The sequence below is a fragment of the Camelus ferus genome, chromosome 14 (assembly GCF_009834535.1).
Source record: "Camelus ferus isolate YT-003-E chromosome 14, BCGSAC_Cfer_1.0, whole genome shotgun sequence".
NCBI classification, from domain to species: Eukaryota; Metazoa; Chordata; class Mammalia; order Artiodactyla; family Camelidae; genus Camelus; species Camelus ferus.
The window spans coordinates 13,790,296-13,808,971 of NC_045709.1; the positions used below are offsets into that span (position 1 = coordinate 13,790,296).

At 41.0% G+C, this 18,676-nt stretch overlaps 1 protein-coding gene across 3 annotated transcripts in view; it reads right to left on the bottom strand.

The window, feature by feature from the left end:
- The window catches only part of LOC116668556 (translation initiation factor IF-2-like), a 320,717-nt gene that overhangs the window by 103,844 nt on the left and 198,197 nt on the right, over nt 1-18,676 (bottom strand). The gene's annotated exons all lie outside the window — the stretch shown is intronic.

The window sequence follows — 18,676 nt, forward strand, 5'->3', positions numbered from 1 at the left end:
TAGCTTAATCATTACACTCTAGTGATGGAAATGGTTAATAAATAGCAAGTGAAATAATTTCAGAAGGTAGAACAGTGTGTCAGAGGAAGCAAATGGGATGCAGGGATGTAAAAAATGATAATACAAAGAATATTCTTTTAATAGCAAGTTCAGGAGAGATCTCTTTGAGAATGGGACATTTAAGCTGAGAGCCAAAAGATGAGAAGGCAGCCACGATGAAGGAGTCAAGCAGAGGACAACCTGTCCCACATGTCCTAAGAGGGAAAGACTGGACACAAATTCAATGTGATGAGAACACCATGAGAGGCAGGAGTGCCTAGAGATGCGGTCCAGAGGGTAGAGAAAGACAGTCAGAAACTCTGTTTCAGACAAGTTAAGTTTGAAACTCCTCCATGGAGCTGTCTGATAAGCAAGTGAATAAGGAAATCTGGATCTGAAATCAGAAGTGATAGTGGCATTTATAAAATTTTGGAGAGGTCTGAATTTACACGACAGTCAAAGCTATGGAAATGAATGGGCTAGCCCAGAAGGTGGGTAGGAAGACACCCAGAGCCAAGCCTTGAGGAACTCCAGCACTTAGCATGTGGTAGAAGAGGAGATGCTGGCAAAGGAGACTACAGAGGAGAGGCTAGTGAGTCCCCGGGTGTTTACACTGAGCTGGGCACTTGGTTGATTGCTTTCATATCATTATTTATTTTTAGTCATTTATTTAAATACACATATATAATTATTATTTGCCAGTCACTGTCCTAAGCACTTTACAAATATTAACATATTTAATTTAGAAAACAAAATAAAAAATGAGGTTGGTACTGCCATTAATCCATTTTACAAAGGTGGACAGTGAGTCATAGGTATACAAAGTAATTAGCCAAAGGTCACAACCTAGTAAGTGGTGAAGGTGAAATCTGCACCCAGGCAATGCGTCCCCAAGCCCCAAGCCCCAAGCCCCTGCTGTTAACTATTATACTGTCTTCTCATTTTGCTAGCATGTGGCATCTGTCATCTTATGGATGCATTACATTATGTAATCCTCAAAACTAGTATAGGAACACATCTATCAGTCGGGACACTTTGGGGGCAAATGTCTAAAACTCAGGGAGCACTAGCTTAATCATCTGTGGGTTTGTTGGAAGGATGCTGTCATAACTCAGGACTGAAGAAGAGCCACAGGAACAAGGGTAGGGCTGGAGACCTCAGGACAAGAAGAGAGCTCCATCACTGTCATTGTACATTCTCTTGCTGTCTCTCTATTTCTAAAGGTCACTTGCTTTTTCTTTTATTTGGATGGGACTTGCTCCATATTATAAAGAACATAGACACAAGCTTTCCCTAGAATGACATTCTTCAGCAACTAGATCAGAGGACATTTCCCTACCAGTTCTATATGGGAAAAGTGCCAGAGAGCCTATTATTGGTCCTCTGCTTGGGACTCCAGGGCATCCCTGTGGCCAGAGTGATGAAATGTCACAACTGGGTAGCCTGGGTCAAATGTTCAGTCTTAATGCTTGGGAGTGAGGTCATCCTTAGCTCTCATCATCAAAACCACCCTGGGGGAGTAAAGAAGTTTCCCCAAAAGATGGTGTGGGTTGGAAAGAAGACGGAATCAGTTCCGATTAGGATGGACTCAGTTATTTGTTTCTTCTGTAAATGAGTGTTATTGTTGTCCCAATTTCCCAGTGAGCTCACTCAGGCTGTAAGAAGTTAAGTAATTCACTCAAGGTTATGAAATTTAAAAGTGGTGGAGTCAGGACCTAAGCTGAACCAGGTTATCTGAAAAGAATGTCAAGCTCTTAACCATTAGGCAGCTTATACTATGAATCTCTCTATGTAGTATACTTGTACTGATCCACATTGACCACGTTAAGAGGTTTACTGTTCCCTTTGCCACTAGAAAAAGGAAGGGAAACTAACATTCCTGTTGACTGACTTTGAGCCACACATCTTGCTATATAAGTGCTCTATCGTATGATCCTATTTCTCAGATCAATCCTGAGAAGGCATATATTTTATTTTTTCACAGATAACATTGTCATATAAGTAAGTCCACACATCCAATTAGAGGCAAAACAGTATAATTCCATCTGAGCCTTTTCAGAATGCTTACTATACAGTAGATCAGAGATTTCCATGCTTTTAAATTCATAAACCAGTAAAATATTGGAAGAAAGAAAAATAGTGACCTGACATGATGCAAATTTTTATTTTGCCGGGTTAGGATGTACAAAAACAGATTCAAACAAGGAGGAAGAAGAAAGAAAAAAAGAGAAGAAGGAAGAGGAGAGAAAAACTACACACAAGACACCCAGGCATCCACTGATGACCCTCACTTCATAAAGAAACCACACATTCGACCAAACACTAAAAAGATCATAATCACAGTATAAAGGATGGCTCTTAACATGAATTAATTTCTCCATGTAAGATACTCATTTTCTCACCTAGGACCTTAAAAGCTTGGCGAGGACCCTCTTTGGGCAGCAAATGCAGGAGGCGCTGTGATTCCCGTTTACACCCTGTGCCCCAAACAGTTTGCCTGGAAGCCAGGTCTCCCAGTTGTTGGCACTGAAAAAGGAACCATTTCACCACATCTTACACTGAGGTCCTCTTCCTCACTAAGGCAAGAAAAAAATCACTTACGACATTCCCTCGCTATTTTTTTTTTTCAGTTCAATTCAATCTTTAGTTACATACTCTAAGTTTAAACTGTTTCTTCAATCAAAATCTGTTTAGGACCTGAACCTCATCCATGCTGAACTGGTGAGTGTGTTCCATGTGCCTTTTAAAACACAGCTTGTGGATTTATTCTCTTTCATGATTCAGAATTTACATAAGCTCCTATGTATTGTTCCACGACAATAGAAAAGTCTTTTGTTACTAATCATAGGGCTTAGAGGAAGGGAAATGTGTTATGATCACCACATATGTTGTGAATAGAAGTGCAAAGTTTTATTTTGAAGACTGACAGTACTGACTGACTCAACAGAAAGTTATCATTGGCTTGGTTTGCTGCATTAGTTTGTAAAACATAAAGCATGTTGGCCAAAATTATTACCCGCTTTGAAAACGGACCTTGAGAAAAAAACATTTAGCAATTCTGTGTGGCTCAAGCTTAATGAATACTGATAGCAGATAATTCCTGTAGAATTCTCTATTTCTTGAAAATTGAACTCATGTACAAACTTCTTTTTGTTTATCTTTAACAACAACAAAAGCTGCAACAAAACGGTATAACCACTCAACTGTCCCAGTGCAGGGTGAAGGTTCTCAGTGGAAGAATTTTCTGCAGTCAAGTCCTGACATCTAGAAGGGAAGAAGTAACACCTGCGGTTATTTCTAGACCAAGTAAACACATTTATGTAAAGACAGCTACGTGGGCTACGGAGGACAAATTGTCATCGGCTAAAGAGGATTAGAGTTTTAAATGTGATTCCAATATCTCACCTTGTTTAGTTCCAAAAACACCTATCCAGAATTTTAAAATGGTAATAATGAGCACAGCATGCTTTTTTTATTTCCACATGTCAAGTCATATACAGAAACTCATTAAAAACTGCTTCTGGAAATAAGTATTTGCAGAAACTTAATTAAAAGAAATAAGAGTTGATTGTTCTTCAGGTTTACAATGAAGATCGTAAACTGCCTTCTTAACTCATACATCACTCAGTCCATCTGTTACCCTGGAATTTAAAACTTAAGTGCTATTCATTGCTGTTTACAAGTGTCATTGTACAGGATAACAGAAGCAACTAAGATCAAAAGATTTTATTTAAAATAGTTAAACTGGATTTTTCCTTTACTTTTGGCAAATGTTGACATGTATTTTGAAAAGACAAAGTGCTCACAGTTGAGAGAAACAGATACCAGCAAAACAACGTAGTGAGTGTATTGATATGCATAAGAATAGGGCAGTCAACACCACCCACATGAGACAAGGTAGACGCTACAGGGAAAACAGAATGGTTGTATTGTTTTAAAGACTAAATAAAGATCTGCAAGTTAAAGAATGAAGAATGAGGGTAGGGAGTAGAGAGGAAGAATACTCTAGGAAGGCTCTGGAAATACTTGCCACGGTAACAATGCATCCCTATTAACCCCTCTTACTTACTTTGGTGGTTTGATTTTTCTGGTTTATATGATTCCACTCTCCTCCCTCAAGAAAAATCAGAACTAAGAAGTGGTTTGTAACTGACATGCAGATACAGTCCACAGCACTTCTTTCAAGTGCAAGGGAAATATTACTGGAACCAAAATGCTGAGTGAAGGAAAACAGTTGGAAACATAATGATAAGGTATTTCTGGGGAATGTTATCTACATATTGTTCTTTGGGAAGAAAATGCGTACTATAGTATCATTTGACATAAGATGACTATTTGTAAATAGCTTAATACAGCAAGGGCATTAAGAAGAAAAATTATCACTGCAATTTTTACTGTTTAAACATAAAGTTCGAAAATTAATAAAACACATATCTATAGCAACAATTACATGTGTACTGATGTAAAACATTATGCACTCTTGTGGAAAATTCTTCTTTCAAACACATTTTACGGCCATAATCATAATTAGGCACATATGTTATTATGAATGAAAGTAGCACCTGTTTTCCATATTGTCTCATGTCACCAGGGGATTTTAAATTTACCAGGTCAAATGCAAAGTTCAGATGAATCAGTACATGAGCGCTATTTTCTCAGATGCACTACATTATACATTTCCATTAGCTTACCACCATGTGATATTTACTTCACATGGTTGATGTAATCACTTCAATTACATAATATTTTAACAGTTATTCACATCTCTCATCATTATTCATGAATGTTAATCATGTAACGTCTATTTCTTGGTGCAGTAATCAGAGATACAAATTCTCTCTCTCAAACAAGTCCCTATCCTCAAGGTTGCCAAAATTCCATGGATAATTTCCAGTGCATCTGTGATTTGAACTCTTTGGCATTTGACCTGTCACTGATAACTGCTCCTTTCTGAAATATTCCACCATTGGCTTCTGCAACAGCACTCAGAATATTCTGAGTGTCTCCCTCTCTCACACACCCTTCCTTTCCAGCCTCATTTTTGGACTCAAATCTTCTTCAGCAGGTTTCTTAAATCCTAGCATTTCCTAACTTTCTGTCTTCAGTCTCCTTAACACTTCACTCCATCCACTCTTCCAAGAAGATCCTATCTCTCCAAAAGATTCAACTCCCTCTTCTGATGAAACCCCTGACCGTAAGCTGAACTGATCACCCTTCTCACATCCACTCTTCCCCTTACTGGCTCTTCCAGGATTAATGACAGCACCAACTTTTAGATACCCAAGCCAGAAATCTTGAAGTCACTTTAATTTGTCATTCTCTTTTACCCACCCACCCCCAACCTCCAGGTGGCCACGAAATCCTACGCACAGCTTCTTCTTAGTTTTGGGTCTTTGGTGTTCTTCCTCACCATTATGGCACCAGTATCTCTGTCTCCATGCCTGCCCCCTTGTAGCCCTTCTCCACACCACAGCCAGAGAGAACCTCCTAAAATATAAAGGGGCACATGCTTTCTCTTGCTTGCAATCCTTGCAGACAATACCCCAACATCTCAGCGTAACATACAGTTCCTTCACTAGCTAACTTGTTCATTCTCCTACCTTTCCTTCAGAGGTAAGGGAGTTGGAAGGATTTGGTTGCTGATCAGGAAAAAAAATGACATGACCCCGAGAGGCAGGAACCCATAGCAAGCTTTACTGGGTGACGCTTGGACAGGTTTGCATGTGGGTGAAATCCTTCACAGTAGAGTCTGTCCAGAGGGTACGGTGCAGGGGTCCCCATGCAGAAGGGGAGGAAGGCAAAGGAACTCCTGACGGACAAAGAGATCGGAGGGGGAGCTCCCGTCTAGGTGGTATTGCTCACAAGGTGGGGAGTCTCTGGGTTAGAGAGTTCCAGAGGGCAGCTGCAGCTCTGGGTGTTTATGCCTGGGGCTTATCTATTGCTAGCAACTGTCTGGGGCAAGATTTTGCAGGGTAGGCAAAACAGGCAGACTCTAACTGGCTAAAAATTTGCTTGTATGGCTGTTTTAAATAACTGGATGTGGGAAAGTTTGAATTTAGCACCACTGGGCTTCTGAGTTAACAGGTCTCGGCCCGCAGGGAAGAAATAAATAACCTGGGGGCCAATATACAGCGGCCACATTTGCCTCATTTATATAACACCTCTCAACACCTTCTGACAGAGACCCTCCTTGATCCCGCCTGCTGGAACTTGGCTTTCTCCAAAGAAGTAATTCATTTTTATATATTTGTACTGGCGCCCAAGATGCTCTTATGGGACCTACCATTTAGCAGAGGGGAAAAGGTTGACTAACAGAGTTGGGGGCCAGGATTGGAAGAAATAAACCCATTTCATGCTTATATACCCAAAGAGTATAATGAAAATCTTCAATAAGCCAGTAATCATAAATAACAGTGTTGTCACTTCCATATAACTTCTCCACCTCTCCTCCCTCTGCAAACCAAGACCTCTTTCCTTCAAAATTCTAATTATTCCACTCTAATTTTGTTAACTATATTACCTATTCCTATTTCCGTATCATGTAAATATCTTACAAGCATGTCACCATTTAAGTCATTGGTAAAAATACTGAATAGGTGAAAATGAAAATCTGAGTTCCAAGGACACCACTGCAGACCACACTTCAGGTTAGCACCAGGACAGGGATTTATTATACATCTTACACATGATCACTCAAAGTGATGAGCTCGTGCTGTAATTATTTAATTCTCATACTGGTCATGGTAGTTGTTAGCCATTATAAGCCTCCTTCTGACAGATGAAGAAATTGGAGTTCAATGTAGCACAGTAACTTTCCCAAAGTCACAAAATTAGAAACTGGCACTGTTGAAATCCAAACCCAGATCTGTCTGACAGCAGATTATTCTTTTGTTCTTTTGTCCTTTCTACCAAAACACACTGACCATCAAACAGTATTTTTTCAACCTATTTTATTCCCTTTTGTCATTGAGACTTCCTTACCCACATCTGCCAAACCCTTAGAAATTCCAGATATGCTATGCTAATGATGATTTTATAGTGCCTCCCTCAATTGTCAGAGCTCAGACACAAGTGTTCTGGAATCTTAGAAGCATGGGGCAGAGAATAAAGGGAGGGAGTAGAGAATAAACTCTCCAAAAATAGCTGTTGGGGACAAGTTGAATTCAGATGTGGTTTGCATATTATTAATATGAATGGGATCTAATCCAGTCTGGGGGGTCCTAGAGGTTCCACAAGCAAGTCTCAACACAGGGAACAGGCAGGGCCTTAGTTCTGAGCAGTTAATAAGGTTGTGAAGGATGTGGGTCCAATAGCAGCGGTCATGGCTTAAGGCAGGGCTCACTGGGAAGTTAGGCAGGGTATCAAGCCCCTGAGGAACCAACTAGGCACCTATTCATCAAATGGACAAAAACAGAAGGAGGAAGGAGGATTGCAGCAGAACCACAGAGGGGACCAGGGTCAATTCTGGATCTCTGAATTGTGCGTCCAGGGTCTATCATACGGCTGGATCTACTTGGGAATTCATCTGAGGCCAAGCTTGTGGGTGAAGGGTACGGGGACTCCATTGTGGGAGACACTGAAGTGAAGAAAGGCAGGAAATATAAAGCTAAGCTGCAGTAACTGGAATCTGGCCTGCTTTTTTTCCTCCAAATGAGACAAGTGAAAATGTATTGCTAGCGTGAACATAGAAACAGTTCTTGAAGCATTGCAATATAAAATTTCCCAGCCAAATCTATGCATGTGAGCATTAGGAAGATACATAATTTCCTCTGCCCAGAATGTAGAGATATATACTTTGACTAATAGAAAGGATACAACTGATTTCAGAAGTTTCAAGTCTTAGGGACAAAATTTCCCAACATATTATCACAACATAGCAATAACTCAATGTCAATGTTTGGAAGTGCCAATGGAAAAATCATATCTTGGGAAACTTGGGTACATACAGGTGGGAGGATTAATTCCTTCATTTATCTAGAATGTTAGGATACTGGTCAAATGCTACAGACTATGAAACAGTTTGTTCCACGAAAGTACTTTCCATGTCCCTTTTCTTAAAAAGCATCTCCAAACACATTAATCTTTTAAGATAGACTGTTGTTTTTAAACGTTGGCAATTTGTTAGAAACTAATTAGATTTAAAAAAAAAAATTTTTTTTGTCTTGAATCCAACCATGAAGTAAGGATAATGTATTCCCTTATGAGAAGGCTGTTTCTGGCTGGCTCTGTTAGAGAATTATGAGGCCAGCTGCAATCCCTTTGTGAACCAGTCAGCTTTGTTCATGCTATTCCAAGGCAATATGCTATAGCCTTAACCACAGCCAAACCTCATGAAGATGGATGAACCAGCCAACAGGCAAGACAGACATCACTCTAACAAGAGAACCAGTTGCTATTGTGTTTTTGCACACCCGTGAGTTTTACTGCATTGTATTCTGACTCCACTGTCCTGCTGAGACTTTAAAGGAAAGAGCAATGTGGAAAGAAAGGCACCAGAGTCTTCCAGAAGAGAGGGCATTCCTCATAGGGTTCAAGGAAGAAGAAGCAGATCCATGGACAAACTGTCAGAACTTCAGCTAGTTCTGAACAGGCAGGAGACAGTTAAATAGGCAAGAGAGAGGCATTGCATCTCTTCTAGGGCCTCCCCTGACCGGACTTTGGACTTTATGAAATCTAGACTCATGTTGAAATACATCTGGACAAAAAAAAAAAAAAAGAAAGAAAAGAAAGAAAAGAAATACATCTGGACAATGAAACAGGATGTTTAAATGTAACATTTTTCTGTTTTCTCAGCATTTCAGATAAGAAAGAAGTAAAAAAATAAATACAAAGTAACTTCATATCTTAAAGCAAGAGTTGAGTCACCTATGCAAGGAGGCCTCTGTAATTTTAAAGTAGATTTACTAGCCTCAGGCATCACCCACCTCCAGGCTAAATGAATAAAGAAGGCAAAATTATTTGAGAAGTTTTAAAGAGTCTGAGTACGGTGGTAGTGAGGTTTCCTTGGCAGAGATTGTCAGGATATGGTGCTTTTTTAGTTTCTTCTTCCAAGGGAGAGGAAATGGCATGTCTCCCTCTTCTCTCAAGCCACGGAACAGAACTATTTTGGATAATTTGCTTTGCGTTCTCTGAAATTTGACAGACAAGGGGGCTAAAATTAGTCTCGTTCCTGAAAAGAAAGGTACTATAGGTCACCCAGTTGTCCTGAGATGTTAGATCAAGGAGAGGGGGCTGAGGTGGGAATGGCCTGTACACTCCAGGCTGGGTGAGCTACCCTAGGGTTGGATGTGGACTCCATAGAAGGAAGCTGGGCTGAGTCATCCTGAGAGGGACTGATGAAGAGGAAGGCCTGGAGGCATGGGGGGGACCCAGCAGGGATCCTCAGATCCAGCCATCAGAATCCAGAGGCCTTGGAGGAAAACTGCAAGCAATTAACAATAGGAAGTAGCTCCTATGTCAAAGGAACTGAGAGGCAGTCTCTAAAGAATCACAAAAGCCCCCATAACAACAATAGCAGCAACAGTAACAGTCATCATTTTGAATTAGCAACATCCAGAGGGCATCGACACCAGATTCATTTCAAGTAAGACTTTCCACAATTACGTCTCCTCCCTCTCCTGAGCTGAACCCAGAAGAGCCATGTGTTGTACAGAACAATGGAGAATGAGTAGAGAAGATGAAACAACAGAAGAGACCCTGACCTTAGTAACCCCGTACAACTGCGGTCTCTGAAGCCTGAAACATGCCTGAGCTGGGGAAAGAAGAAAACTTGAACCTGCACTGCAGAGTGAGATAATGCAACTACACTGAAATGGGCCTTTTATTGCTTAACAATAACCAGAAACATCACTGCACTTGGCCAAGGCCCAGGCACCGTGAAGGAGCTATCTGACAAAGCAAGCTGAGTGGAGAGTTGGTGAGAAAGAATAACTTGTTGTCCTTTTGCACCTAGAATTCAACTGACTCTGTAGGACAGAGGGTGCCTTTGATCCTTAACACTACCCATTTATTGAACAAGTTGAATTCTAGGTGAGAGAGGGTCACCGCTGCAGGAAATTACCAGTGAGGTCGAGCAGAACCTGTCTTGGAAAGCATTTTCTCTAGGCGTGTGCCGCTCTCTGGTTAGTCCCCCTTTTGTTTACACTAAGCATTTAATAATGCCTTATTTTAATGTTCCATCCTGCTCTCATCTGGGTAGTATCTGTTAGTCCAGAGCCACATCCCCTAAGGTCATAATGGCATTAATTAGGGTGAAATCCCCAAAGAAGGTACCTCACAGCAGAGTAAGAATAGGAACTACGAGGTCCAACTGTCCCACCATAGTTACATAGATTCTCCATTGCCCAACTGGGAAGATTTTATTGATGATCGTGTTAAGGAGCCAGAAATTTTTTTCGCAAATAGTATAATAACATGTGAAAACATACGTCTTACAGCAAGTTGGTCAGCTATATTAGAGTGATTTAAGGGGATTCCTTACTTAAGAGCAAAAGCACTTGATGTATTGACTTAAGACAGTACACACCCAGTGTTCTGACAACAGGCACATTCAGTGCCAAGACTCAAGTATTCCAGGAACTGGGGGTTGCTGGGGAGGTGACAGTCCCACCCACCCCAGCTTGTGTAGCAGAACTTGAGATTTATTTTGTCCCATACTGTGAACAGTTTTCGGAAAAGAGATACTTCCAGTGTAACTGCTAAACAATGGAAGAAAGGCATACACTGTCTCCAAGGAAATGTCAGGGAATACAGCCAGAATTAGGCTATAGACCAATGAGGCACTGATGCATCCAAAATTCATACTCCTCTCCCTCCAAAGCCTGCGTGTTTACAGATTCCCCCTTATACTGAGGCAGGAAGCCCCATAAAAAGACCGGCAGGACCCCCAGGCAGGGCCACTACTCTCCTGCCGGCACCATCTCGTTCCCTGGCCCAGAGGCTCTATCTCACTTTTTGCCTCTGAAATGGCTTCTAGGAAAGTGGAACTTGCCCCTAAAATTCTGTTGGTTCCATGAGCTCACTCCTGATTGATTATTTCTCTCCCTCCTGATTGGTCCATTTCTACAAAGCTTTTTCCTAATTAGTCAACTTTTGTTATACCTTATTTGCATACGATGTTGCAAAGTGTAAACTGGCAGCCTACAAAAGCCGGTGTAAACCTACAGGCGAGGTCCAGAGCTTGGAGTGTTAACTCCTCTGGGCCCACTGGCGTAATAAACCTGAGTTCTCCAATCCTCCAAGTGCTGCTTGCTCTCTCGCCCGGATCCAGGTTGCTGTCACAACTGAGCTGTAACACCGAGCTGTAACAACACATTTTTATGTAACAATACTTTTAAAACCTCTCTTCTGTTCCTGAAACTGCACTCTTAGGAGACCACTGTCAATGAATGACCTAACTGCCAAAGACAAGGGTCCTTTTAATGTGTTCATTGTGTGCTCTTGTTTTCACTTTGCAATTAATCACTGGCGTGACTGTGTTTAACGCCTACCTTGCCACAGTAGATACAAGGCCCCACGAGGACAGGTCACTCTAGTTCATTGCTCTATGTCCAGCTCTAAGCACAATGCCTAGTGTATAGCAGAGACTTAAAAACTAAATTGTTAAATAAATAAAAGGTACTTGGGGGCCACCTCGTTAGGTGGTTTTGAATGCCAGGCTATAAAGTATAAACTCACTGCACAGGCAATGGGAAGGCACTAAAGTTTTGCAGCTTGTGACTCTAAGGTTTAACGACATGCTGGAATAATTATTCTGGCAACATGGTGCAGAATCATCTGGATGGGAGAAAGACTGGAGACCTATTTCCCACCACAGACCCCACAGGGGCAGACATGTAACCTGCTCTAGCAGACAGGTGAACTGAAATGAGGATCCAAGCAAATAAATCAAATAAATCAAAAACTATCTTAACCATTTTTGTTTGTTGTGTGTGTGCTGTTTTTCTATTCCCTCACTGAAATGACTGGTGACCTGTGTGAACTGATTAAAACCTCAGATAATGAGGGATACATGGCCTGTAGCCAAAATCAGATGGAAGTGGTTTCTGATCTATTTAGTAGGACCTATTGCGGGAGAGGTCTTAACTGGACTTCGGTTTTGTAAATATCTGAAAATGGTCAGAGCATCTGTCCAATTTCTCTTTCCAGTAATGTTATAACCTTTCACACAAAGAGACATTAATGTTTCACTTTCTGGACTAGGGTGGATGGCAGGCTCTCCAAGCCAGGAAAAAAAAAGTCTGGCTGGCAAGACTCTGGCCTCAAGCTTGGGTATCCCTTGGGAAACAACCTCAGTTACAGGAGAAAAAGATCAGGCTATAGATCAACCTCAATCAGACTGCAGCAGGTTTTTGTATCATAAATAAACATTGTCATTCACATTTGCTTCATATTAACCTCCTGCTCCATCTCCAACTCCACCCCTTCTAGAAACTCATGTTTATTCAACCCGGTGGATTTACTAAAGCTTGCCTGTCTCATGAGTCATACAACCATATTTTATAAACTATATGGAAAATGTGCAGTTAACTTATTTTCAGGTACTCCTGGCCTATACTACAATGAATTCATTTTTCCCCTGAATCTTATTTCAGTTAAGACAGCCAAGGAGTCCAAACTCAGCATTCTCTATCTGGGAGACCAAAAGAAGCATATGCTATTTTCTGAGATTTGAAAGTACCAAGGTTAGTTTTAAAAAACTAAACTCCCCCTCAGAACTTTAAAATCTGAATTTTCAAAATCTTATTTCCACTCATATTATGAGGACTACATCTACTATACAGGCAAAGCAAGCATTTCGAGCCATATATTCTGACAATTCTAACAATATGGCATTCATCATTATTCTATAGGGACAAATAGGATAATAAGAAGAAATAGGAATTAAAGGCAAAAATACTTACTAAAAGCTAATCACTGGCATCATAATGGTCTTGGTACCTTGGAGTACATTATAGACGGGTTTTATAGTGTAGAACTGCCCAAGCAAGTATGTCACTGTTGTTCCTCACTGCATCCTCGGTACCTGGTACAGTGCCTGACTGAGCACTGAATATGTACTTGTTAAACAAACGTCAGTGGATGAATAACTGAATAAATGAGATATAATAAATAAATAAATAAGAATGAATCTTGATTTGATATAAATAACTTGAAAGTAGTATGAAATTGTGTTCTTCCCACACTTTTTTACTTCGTCTTTTGCATCTGAAGGTCATGCAAAGTTCACTTTCTGGGTCCTTGAGTGGCCGAACGTAGTCCCATGGCCTTAAATACTACCTGTATGCTGACAACTCTCACTCCAGCTGGACCTCCTCCCTGCACTTCAGACTCACCTATCCACTACCCACACAAACACTTCTACTTAAGTGTGTGTGTGTGTGTGTGTGTGTGTGTGTGTGTGCACATGAGTGTGAGCAAACTTAATGTATCCAAAACTGATTTCTAATCATCCCCCGCCTCCCCACAGCCTGCCTCCCTTCAGTCTTATTCCTATTAGCAAATAACTCCACATCTCAGAATAAAGTCTCAGGGTCACCCTTGACTTCTGTCTTTTTCTACATCCTATACCCAACTCATCAGCAAATCATCTTGCTTTGCCCTCAAAATACATTGAGTCCAGCCACTTCCTCCCACTCCAGCGCTGATTCAGGTAAGTTATCCTCATCAGCACTACTGTAACAGCTGCCAGATGTTCACCCTGCTTCCACTTGGACCCACCCCCATCCCACCCTACTGGGGCGCTCGTGGAACGCAAGTCAGACCACGTTCTGACGAGCTTCTCTCCTCGCATACCTTCCCTTTCACTCAGCCTACGACGCCCTGAACCATCTCCTCACCAGCCACCTCTCAGCCACAGTCTTCTCCCCCTCCGTCCCCCTCACTCATCCTACTTCAGCCGCAGTGGCCTCCTGGGGGGGGGGCTTTTCCAACCCACCAAACGTGGTCCCGCCTCGTGGCCGATGTACTTGCTCCCCCCGCTGGCTGGCACGCCCTTCACCCACGTGTTACAGTGGCTCTTCTCGCTAAATTCAGGTCTCGCCTCGTCAGATCACCCTATCAAAAAACAGCACTGCCTCAGGTCACTCAGTCCCTCTACGCCACGTGATGTTAATTCTCATTGCTTACCCCACTTGAAACACTGTCCTTTTCGTGTGGGTATCATTGGTCGGTCTTCTGCTGCTCTGCACTGGGGCGTAAGTGCTGTGAGAGCAGGGGTTTTTCCCAGAAGAGTGCCTGGCGGTGCTGTGTGGACTGGGCAAGGCCCTCACTCATTCCTGGTCATCCTTCACTATCCCATGAGTAGATGTGGTACAAATAGCTACTCAGTAAAGATCTGTACAATGAATGCATGGATTTATTTCAGAAATAAGTTCTCTAGCGGGGGCAGTTAAAGTGCCAGGACCAGATGAGACAGCACAGAAGCAAGTCAGAGTCCACCTTGCTCTTGCTCTTGCCTGTACATAGCTTAGCATCGAGGGTCTCTACATCTTAGCTCTGAAAGAACAACTGCCTCCCTTGCCAGGACATGTCAGATGGCCCAGATGTATATTTTGGACAAGGCTACGCTCTCAGTTTGTCTTCAGTCTGACCACAGTTATGGTCGGTTAATGATTTCTCCAGAGCAGTCTGAGTTTTCAGGGTCTGGTCTGCTAGCCTCCTCCGGATGATGGCTGAAGAGTGATTATTTGTGGAAAAAATATCCTGCCTTGAAAACTGGGGGAAATTTCATTTACAACATTCATTTGGAATGTTTTTTTTAAATACAAGAATTGTATTTAAAAAAAACGTAAGAAGCTGTCAAATCCTATTTTCAAGGTACACATGGGGTCTAGGATCTGACCAGTCCCTTCTGGCTCTTTTCATGCTCAGTTACATTCCCTGAGCAACAATTCCTAGGAAAAGTCTTTCATTTTTAAAAAGTTTATACAGAACAAGCATCAGTAACAGCAGTAATTATAATCTGAAATCACTCTCCCTCCCTCAAAAAAGGTTTTAGTTTCCCTTCCTATTTAAAAATTAAATGTCAGTGGAAAAATAGTTTCTGTGAAAATGCCTGGATGAGGAGTCTATTTGAAATTGACTTTGCTCTCTTGTAATTAATGATCCACAGAGTAACGTTTTCTTCCTACAAATTGGAGTAGCATCTCCTCTCAGGAGAACTTTTGAGTTTTAATTTTCTTCTGTGGTGATCGATGCTACAACCCAAAGTACGTTTGTTGGAAGATGTATCTTATTTCCTCTAAAAATTCACTTGAGCAATAAGTTACAAGACTGGAATTAAGTAGTCATTTTTATAACAAATCAATTGTTAAATCTTTAGACACATTGTAATAGTTATCCATTACCACTAAAACATGCCAAAACTGTTTTTTAGAGTCAGTGGAGCTCAAAACATCATTTTCAGCCTTAATTTTATACCATCTTTCCCCCAAGCCTTATGATGTGCACACAGCCCAACAAGAGGAACCTCTGAGCTGACCCAGGCCTGACCAGTCATAGTATCCAATGATCCTAAATGCAGCAGTGGGTCCAGAAACAGGCATGTTATCCAAGATGGTCAACCAGAGCCCTTTCCTTGAAGTGTTTTTTTTCCCCCCCAAACATTAGGAGAAACACTCCCTCCTGGAGGGCTAAGCTGAAGGAGCCTCCTGCCCAGGCTGCATGAGTTGGAGAAGGTATAAGCAGGTGCCCATCCAGGTGCCGATCAGTCACCACCTTCTCAACTTGAAATAAGCCTGGAAATTCTCATTTCCACTTATCAAAGCACAAAGTCAAAGCCTACTGAAAATAAGCAGTAAATTTCAATCAACTGAAGCTCAGCTCAACGACTTGTCTTCATTCTTCCAACATTTCCCTAGACAGATGTGTGGGGTAATGATTTGTGAGTTCTTTGATAATAGTGTTTTGTATTTTCCATTTTGTTTTCTCTTTTAGGTTCAGAACTTAGCTTTTTTAAAAATTTCAAACAGGAAAACTCAGGCAGGCTAATGCAGTTCAGTCCTCTTTGCTGGTGTTAGTGCCTGGAGTTATGGACAAATCAGGAATCACTAGGGAAAAAATATGGAAGCAAAACAAGACTAGATGAGAAAAAAGGACGTGCACAGTCCCTGGGTGGGCACCTAAGGAAGACAGCAGGAGGGGCATCTCAGTCCCAGCCCTTCAATGGACAGATCAGGCTCCTGAGAGAAGGGAGGGCTTTCGACCAAGGTCTCCCATAGTTAACAGCAACTCAACTTCCAGCCCCCTTATCAGCTGCCTCTAACAGGGGAGGCCCATGTGTAGTGACAAAGAAGGAGGCTGACTCGTGGAGGGAAATGCAGCTGAGAAAAAGGCTGGAGAGGAGGGAGGAGGGCAAGTGGGAATGAGAGTTTGAGAAAACGCGATGCAATGAATTTGTGCTTGTTTTTAGTTCCACCCCTACCCTCCCCAGACACACACATCCCAAATTCTCTTTTTTAGGTTAAAGTTAATTTGGATTAGGTTTGTACTGTCCCAAATATGCTGATTTTAGGGGACATTAACTCTCTGAGCTTCTGCTGTGTTTCTTAAAATGAATGCAGTAATATAACAATGTCAGTGTCCCATGCATAATTAAAGTCAAGTTTATTAAGAGCTAGTGTAATTTACGGCAGGTACTCAACACTCAATAGATGTTCCCTGCCCCTTTCATCTACTGAGACTGATGGTAGGTGTGAAAGTAAAAATGGTACTTCTGATAGAACTGTTCTTTCCAGAAAAGAATAGGTGGGGATGGTTTTCTATGAACAGGTCTGTGTTATACCCTTCTGCTAAGGACTAACCAAAGCCCAGCCAAGCTATCCTTCAAAATATGCCCATAACTCTAGAATCCAGAGAATAAAATGGCCTCCAAACAAGAAACAATGCACCCACAAAGATGCTCATTTTCTGCCTGGAAAGATTTTTGTTGTTAGTATTTAGTTGAGTACAAAAAAAAGTTCACCCAAACATATGAGTCAGAGACTACAAGTAGATACACACACTGTCTGATGGGGGAGAGGGGTTTTGAAGCCATCTGGAAAGACACGCGTGCCCTTTTCACACGTCTCACAGTGTCTGAGTGGAGCCAGCAATGCCTTGGGAGTCCACACTCTGGCTGCCATGCTACCCAAGTGAGGGCAGACTTCCCTCCAGCCGCGAGTGAGAGACTCTCTCTGCTCTTCCTTAATAGCTTACAAGCCATGAGAAAAAAAACACACCAGGCATATGTCCTCTACAAAATTTGCTAAGTATAGCTATTCGTTATTTTACCAAGTGCTTTTTTAGGCAACCTTTGTTTTAGTTGGGATTGGATGAAACAAACAATTTGGAGAATATATATATATTCATACTCAAAAAAGTCTTCATGAATGTCATCGATCTAATTCGAATGAGATGACAAAACTGCTTACTTCTGACATTATTTGTTGATTTTGCCAGCTTGAGGGAAGTTGATATTAGTCAATGAACAAATGTTTACCCAAGCCTTGCCAGGGCCATGCGACAAATGATATCTTAGGGAAGGTTGCAGCTGAAATTCAGATCTGAAGATTGGCCTTTTACAGGTTGAGGGAAAAGCCACCCATTTAAATTACCATTTATTTAAAATGTACAGAAGAATAAAGAAAGTCCTGAATCCAAATCTTAACAGAATAAATAATAAAATATGTATGCCTATTACTCATTGTCCTAAATAGCTATTCACAGATAGAAATAAGAATAAACTGATGCAGTAAACTTGTCTTATCACCTTGAGGACAGGGACTAAGTTTCCTTTGCAAACAGTCTATAATATTAATATATTAATTTAGATCATCATTATCACTACTATCATCATTTATGGAATTAATATGTTCTGGTTACTACATGCTTTACACATGCAATATCTCATTTACTTCTCATAAGAATGCTGGGAGGTACAAAGTATTATTATCTCTATTTTGCAGATGAGCAAACTGAGGCTTGCCAAAATTGAATAACTTGGTCACTGTGACACAGCTTATCAAAGTCAGAGCTGGGATTCAGTGTTAGACTCCTGACTCCAAAGGCCTTGAAGCCACAGATATTCTGCCTTTGTGATATCATTTCTAAGATTCCATTTATCAGCAAACATAACTAAGATAAGATAGACAGGGGGAAGAAAGGATTCTAATTTCTCCGAGAGCTATGTATAAGGGTTAAAATTTTGGAGAATGTCAGACTGAACTACCTAGAAATCACCTAACTCAGTGAATAGAATTAAGTAGGAAGATATTGTAAGCCAGCTTTTCAGCAAAAATGCAAATTTCCTAAGTAAACCCATATTTGTCTGACCCAAATCAAGTTTTCACAATCATTTCCCCTGGCCTTGGCTTTCAAACCCAATGTGTGCCTTCGTATCACATAATGGGAATATGTGTAAAATATGCACACATTGTTAGTAAAATTTTTGCAAAAATACTCTTAAAAAACTTTTTGGAAAAAAATGATAACTTGTGTATATTTCAAAATGTTTCATGCAAAAAAATGCTTCCAGTTAAAATAAGCACCTCTTTCCATACAAAATCTTATATATTCATGAGTTTTAGAGTTTGTTCAGGTTTCTGGATTTATTTGCTTTCATTAAATTATCATTGCCTTCAATGTTTGAATGAGACAA